The following is a 5,753-nucleotide window of genomic DNA, read 5'->3' as shown; positions in this document are numbered from 1 at the left end:
AGATGCTAGCTTCCAAACGGATCGAGATGACTCGAAATCTCGATCTGGATTCGTTTTACTCTTAATGGCGCTGCAGATCACCGGAAGAGTTCCAAGAAAAGTGTTACAAAGAGATTCTACGACGAGTCCGAGTACTATGCCGCGTCTGAAGCTACAAAGGAAGCGATATGGATGCGTCAATTCTTACATGGACTATCCGTAGTGCCTAGTTCGAATGACCCGATCACCATCTATTGCGACAATAGTGGTGCCATCTTCCAAGCTAAGGAGCCAAAGTCTAGCAACAAGTCTAGACATGTACTACGGAAAGCTCATCTAATCCGAGATTACGTGGAGCAAAAGGAAGTAGTGATAGAAAAGATTGCTACAGATGATAACATAGCAGATCCTCTCACTAAACCATTACGACAAGATAAGCATGAAGGGCATGTTAATTCCATGGGAATTAAACGTGTTCCTAAGTTGTAGTACTCTTTTATGGATCAGATTCATTCCCTTTTGTACTCTATACAACATCATCGTTTTGATATTTATATATTTTGTTTTTCATGTGGAATTGTGCGACAATTTTTGAACACCACAAAGTGAACTCGAACGAACATTATATTTTTTTTTTTTTTCCTTAATTGCCCACATGAGCCGATAACTCTGGCAATTATTTTGTGACGTTGGTTGATGGTGGGTTCAACGAGCCATAAGTCAACCTGTTGACTGACCAATCACAGAGGCGATTTATACGGATATTTCGTAGGACACAATTGTGACATCGACGTGGAGTCCTAAATGTTTTATAACATTCGTTGCCCGGTCGTGGATAGGACTTCCATGGTGATCCTAAGAGTCGATTCTTTTGACTATCGACTGTCTCTTGAGACTAAGGCAGATTTTGGGTGACTTTCGTTTCTTTCTCACGGTCATCCGTAACAGGGGGCCAAGTAGATTTTTTCTGGTCATTTCATGCGTGCTTAGATCGGAAGGAGTCGAGTTGAAGGAAATATTCAGCCTTTATCGGTACTCGATATTTCTCGGGCCACTCGAGGAGTCAGAATCAAATGCATGGCCATGCTCGGATACGGATTCGTTTTATCAGTTAAGTTACTCTCTAGTCGGGGAAACCACTCTAGATACAGATCGATTGTAAAATACGACCTTTGTGGATCCAGATCTGCAAATTGTTTTATATTGAGTGGGAGAAATTTTAAATGAATATGAGAATCGGTTATCGCACATACACTTGTACGGACAAGTGGAAGTTTGTTGGAGCTGTGTCCTCCAGTTAGTGCGGATAACGTCATTGCACATACACTTGTACGGACAAGTGGGAGCTTGTTGGGGCTGGTGTCCTTAACAGTTAGTGCAAGGACTTATAAATCTCTAAAAGGATCAAAGGCCATACTTTTGGTATTTTTATCAGTTGATCCACGTTTATCAATAACGGTTGGCTTGCTAGATAAGTTTGACGTTATTGTCATACAGATGGCGGTGATCAACTGGTCCCTAAAAGTCACACCTATAGGATACGTTTGAGAGATATGACGGTATGAAAATACAGTCATGTAGATGCCAATTTTGACTAACCAGTTAGTGTGTCCTTAACACAATTTGTAGTGTACCCAAATCAATTTAAAGGTGAAAGGCTTTGCCTTTATGAATTCAAAAATCGACTCAAAGGTTGAAGATTTTGGTGCTTGGTTTTGATTTTTGTTGAAAAAGGAGTGATTGATTTGTTGTTGAAGGATGTTTTGATTTGATTTTGGTGAATGTAGTTGAGGAAATTTTGTTTTTGTGTTTGAGAGGATGAGGATTTTGAGGGTTGTGAGTAGTGTTATGAATGAAGGAATGAAGAAATGAAGGTGGGAGGGGGTTTATAAAACCCGAAAATTTTGAACTGCAGGGGCAAGACAGGCGGATTCTGCTCAGGACGGGCGGATTCTGCCTTTTCTGGGTTTGGAAAAACTCACCTAAAGATGGGCGTCTTTTAGTGAAGACGCCCAGATTTGCAAACACGGGACGAGCGTCTTCTTTAGAAGACGGGCGGATTGTAGTCCAGGGATTTTTTTCTTGTTTTCCTCAGCTACAAAGACGGGCGTCTTTCCTCTAAGACGGGTAGATTTTACAAGACGGGCGTATTTTATGCAGGACGCTCGGATTTGCTGACAGTCAGAAATATCAAAAGTTCAGCTCAATTCAGGACGTGCGTCTTCTACCCAATACGTCCGGATTGCTTGAAAACGGGCGGATTCTCCTGAATTCGCTCGGATTGTACCCCTTTATACCCGGATTCAGTTCCATCTGTGTACAATGCATATCCCTTGTCATTTTTCCATTCTTCTTCATATCTCGTGTTCTTCATTGTGGGGGCACTACTAGGGCATGGATAACCTAGGCAATTGCCATCCCCACTCTAAGCTAAAGCGCTACACATTAATTGAAATTATTAGTCCCTCCCTCACTTCTCTCAAACATGACAATTTTCTTGATCAAAGTATAAAAATCCAAAAATAACAAAAATGCAATACAAGAATTGAAATGCGAGTTAGGGAGTTAGAAATATTTACAAATGGTGGTTTAGGGAGGACTCCACCAAACTCTCATTCTTAGTGATATGTCAAGGGGGCATGTCCAAGGTGTTGTTGATGTTGCTCAACACCTTGAAGAAGTAATCAAAAGCTTGTTCATTATCATGATAGAGATCTTCAATAGATCTTTGCCCTTGTTGTCGGTTTTGGTCAATAGCATTAACAATGTAGGGGTTAAAAATCCCTTCAAACTCATCGTCCCAAAGACCACAAACTTCATCCACTTGATCACTAAAAATTTCTTGAGTTGATGGGGACAATTCTCCCAATTTCTTATCTTGGCCAATGAGGCCATCTTCTTCTTCCTTGCTTGATTTTGATGAGCTTTGCAAGCTCTCCTTGTCACAATTCACTTGCTCTTTGAATGGAGCATCTTCAATTTTCTTCTTCCATTGAAATTCCAACCTCTTATTATCATCCTTTCGGCAATAATGATCTACCATAAAACATGGTTCATGCAAACGTGGAGCTCTCATGGTCTTGTCAAGATTAAAAGTTATGCTCTCATCTCCCACTTCTAGAGTGAGCTCTCCATGTTTCACATCAATTACCGCACCCGCGGTATGTAAGAAGGGTCTTCCTAGGATGATTGGAATGTTGGAGTCTTCTTCCATATCAACAATGACAAAATCCACCGGGATGAAGAATTTCCCAATTCTCGCGGGCACTCTTCCCATATCCCTAGCGGTGTCTTCGTTGATCTATCGGCCATTTGGAGTGTGATATTGGTGCATTTAAGCTCTCCCATCCCCAACCTTTTACTCACCGAGTACGGCATAACACTCACACTAGCCCCTAGATCACATAAGGCTTTGTTGATCGTGGTGTCGCCAATGGTACACGGTATTGAGAAGCCTCCCGGATCCTTGAGTTTTGGAGGTGAACTCCCTTGAAGTATTGCACTACTCACCTTAGTTGGTCATCAAATTCTTCACAATTTCCATGAATTTTCCAAGTTGGTCATCAAATTTGGGCTTGGCTTGACGACTTGGAAAAGGAAGTCTAATCACAATGGGCTCCTTCTCTTTGACCTTGTCTTCATTTTTCCTTGAAACTTCTTCTTTTGATTGTTCTCCATCCTTGGAGTTTTGCACAATTTCTTCCTTGTCACTAGCTTCCACAACTTTATCCTCAACTTGCTTCTTCGGTGCTTCATACCTTGTACCACTTCTCAAGTGAATGGCACTAACCGTTTCATGTCTTGGGGGATTACTTTGAGGTGGTAATTGCCCCTTTTGTCTTTGTGAGCTTGAAGATGCTAGTTGAGTCAATTGGGTTTCCAACATTTTGGTGTGAGCTAGAATGTTGTTGATGGTGGTTTCCTTTGCTTGAATATCTTTTTGCATTTGAGTGAAAAACTCTTGTTAATTCTTTTGCATTTGAAGGACCGCTTTTTGAACATCAAAGCCTTGGTCATTTTGTTGATTGTATGGAGATTGATTTTGGTAACCTTGGTTTTGATTGTAAAAGGGTCTTTGATTTTGGTTTCTCATGGGAGGTGGGGTGTATGTTGTTTGAGGATTTTGAACATTTTGGCTTTTGTATGAGAGATTTGGATGGAATTTGGTATTTTCATTGTAATAGTTTGAATAAGGGGTGCCACTTTTGTATGCTTGGAAGGCATTAACTTGTTCGGTTGTTCCCCTACATTCACTTTGGTCATGTCCCAAAGTTCCACAATTCTCACATATCCCACTTGAGATTGATGAAGATTCCGTCATGGCATTGACATGATGCTTTGGTGATTTTGAGACTTCTTCAATTCTAGCCATTGCTTTCTCAAACTTCAAATTGATGGTATCGATATGGGAGCTAAGTTGGGCACCTAATTGAGTAACGGCATCCACTTCGTGCTTTCCTCCTCTAGTAGCCTTGCGAGGCCTACTATATTGTGAGTTATGGATTGCCATCTCTTCAATTTTGCTCCATGTTTGGTTGTCATCAACCTCGGTGCACATCCCATTCGATCCCATATTAAGGATATTTCTTGAATCTTCATAAAGACCGTTCCAAAATTATTGTACCAAGAACCATTCGCTAAGTCCATGGTGAGGACATGAGCGGCAAATTTCTTTAAACCGCTCCCAAGCTTCATACAAGGATTCTTCATCCCTTTGCTTAAAACCCGTAATTTGAGCTCTTAGCATGTTAGTCTTTTCGGGTGGATAGAACTTTTTGTAGAAAGCTAGAGCCAATTTCTTCCAAGAATCAATTCCGAGAGTAGCCTTATCAAGGCCTTTTAACCATTGTTTGGCGGTGCCAATTAGAGAAAAAGGAAATAAGACCCATCGAATTTGGTCTTGAGTTACACCGGTTTGAGAAATCGCATCAGAATAATCGCAAACAGCCTCCATATGAGAATGAGGGTCTTCACTAGGCATCCCCCAAAATTGCCTTCTTTCGACTAGTTGGATAAATGCGGATTTGGCAATAAAATTTCCGGTTAGATGTTGTGGTGTGGGAGTACCATTTGGTTGGTTCTCCTCGGTTGGTACGAAATGTGATGAGAACTTAGGCATTGTGGGTTGATTTTGTGGTTGATTTTGTGGTTGATTTTGTGTTGGGTTCTCCTCACCTTCTCTTGCAAAAGGGTTGGTGAACTCAATAGTTGGATGAATAACCTCACTAACACCTCTCAAGTTTCTCCTAGCCAATCTTCTATTGGTTGTCAAAGTTCTTTCAATTTCGTGATCAAAAGGTAACAAATCACCTTGTGACCTTCTAGACATGCAAAATATCAAACAACTCAAAAACAATTAGAACAAACCTTGAGGAGTTTTACTTCCCCAAGGCGAAGAAAGACACAACTAAATAACAATATAAGAAAATCTAAATCAAGTTAACACCGTCCCCGGCAACGACGCCATTTTTGATCGGGTCCATTACGTGTTCACAATTTAATAGATGTTGTCGTTGGGTCACGTCCGAATCAAAACACAATTTATAGCTTCGCAAACAACTCTACAATTAGTAAAGAGGCAAGTAAAGGTCGGATCCCAAGGGACGGGAATTGAGATGAGATTTCTATTGAAACTAGTGGTGTCTTAGGGGTGTCACAATTTGGGTTGATGTAGAAGGTCACTAAACTAATAGCAATGAAAGTAAAGTAGCAAGTTGAATAAAAAAGGTTGTAAACAATTGATAAAAAGCACTAGGGTATCATGGGGTCATAGG

General features: G+C 40.7%; 1 non-coding gene across 1 annotated transcript; it reads left to right on the top strand.

The window, feature by feature from the left end:
- The first annotated feature begins 4,619 nt into the window (after window positions 1–4,619).
- Window positions 4,620–4,726, top strand: LOC141645546 (small nucleolar RNA R71). Its single transcript, XR_012545026.1, has one exon. It is a non-coding gene; the product is annotated as a small nucleolar RNA R71 (small nucleolar RNA).
- The last annotated feature ends 1,027 nt before the right edge of the window (window positions 4,727–5,753 follow it).

Source organism: Silene latifolia, chromosome 2 (assembly GCF_048544455.1).
Source record: "Silene latifolia isolate original U9 population chromosome 2, ASM4854445v1, whole genome shotgun sequence".
Classification (NCBI taxonomy): domain Eukaryota; kingdom Viridiplantae; phylum Streptophyta; class Magnoliopsida; order Caryophyllales; family Caryophyllaceae; genus Silene; species Silene latifolia.
Note: the sequence above shows the minus strand (reverse complement) of the source record. Positions and strands in the feature narration are given on the sequence as shown.